We start from the raw sequence: 1207 nt of genomic DNA, 5'->3' as shown, positions 1-1207 counted from the left end.
GTGTAGGAAATTTAAGTCCAAGGAATGTCAGATAACATATAAAAGCCTAGTGCTTACCCATAGCTTTTATTCAATTAAGTGGCCATTACAGAGCTCATGCTATTTCAAATGACGTAATGCAGAATGCAAATGCAGTCCTTTATTACAGATATATGTTCAGCTAAACAAAATGGCACCAACACAATGCAAAGCCATTACAATTTTTTAAATTATTACGCTAAGGTGATTATCACATGGTGAGCAGTCTCTGTGAAAGACAAGTGGGAAATCCATGGCCTCCAGAAACCACACTTTGAGCACAGCAGCAGCGTTATTTGAGGTTCATTTGTGAAATTCGAAAATGCAGAGAAACAGGGCTGCCTAAAAATGCTCCTAGAGTGAAAGCACTGAGCTGCAGCTTGGAGAACTCTGACATTACAGGGGATGTGTGGTAAGTCATGCGCAGGGCTGGGACCTGATGCAGACAGAGATGCCTAAGGCAGGGTCTGGGCAGCATTTAGATGTTTATACCCAAATTAAGATCTAAAAAGCCCTGTCCATTCCCACTCAGTCTTGCTGTGTTTATTAAGCACCTCACACGTCATCTCTACACATGCCTTCTACATCGCCCAGAGGAGCCACAAAGCTTCCTCTGCTCAGCATCTCTGAGGGCTCCTCCTGACCAGCACGGTCCCAGAGCTCCTATCACCCAGCATCAGGTTTGGGCTCCTCACTAAACTGTTGCGAAGCACCTTAAGTGCCTTAACCTGCGTAAGGCTGAGGGTCTTCCCTCTGCAGTCCCACAGCCTGCCTTCCGGGCACTGCTCTGCAACCCTCTGTTGCTGCAGTGGTGGCCTCTCATGGGAAACGGCTGCCACCAGCGTGAGATCCTTCCTTTTCCTCTATCCCTAGCCCTCGGTCGTAGGTTTCCATTTACATAAGGGGCCTGATGATGGATGTGTCCTTTGCCCTGGTGATTGGAATACTCCGGTGGGAGGTGGGAGAGGAAGCAATGAATCCCTCTAGGCAGAGTGGGAATTATGTCTGCATCTCTCACACCTGAAGGAGTCTCAGCTCTGGGCTGTTCAGTTAAAGACAGGCAGGCTGTCACCACCCAGCATGCCTGCCTTTGTCGGCCTGCAGGTGAGGCTCACGCTGCTGCCTTGGAGAACCACTGCAGACACCAGTCCTTCAGAAAAAGCCTCTGATTTCCCTAGAGGTGCCTACT

The sequence above is a fragment of the Phaethon lepturus genome, unplaced genomic scaffold (assembly GCF_000687285.1).
Source record: "Phaethon lepturus isolate BGI_N335 unplaced genomic scaffold, ASM68728v1 scaffold2012, whole genome shotgun sequence".
NCBI classification, from domain to species: domain Eukaryota; kingdom Metazoa; phylum Chordata; class Aves; order Phaethontiformes; family Phaethontidae; genus Phaethon; species Phaethon lepturus.
The sequence above is the reverse complement of the archived record's forward strand: the minus strand, read 5'-3'. Positions refer to the sequence as shown.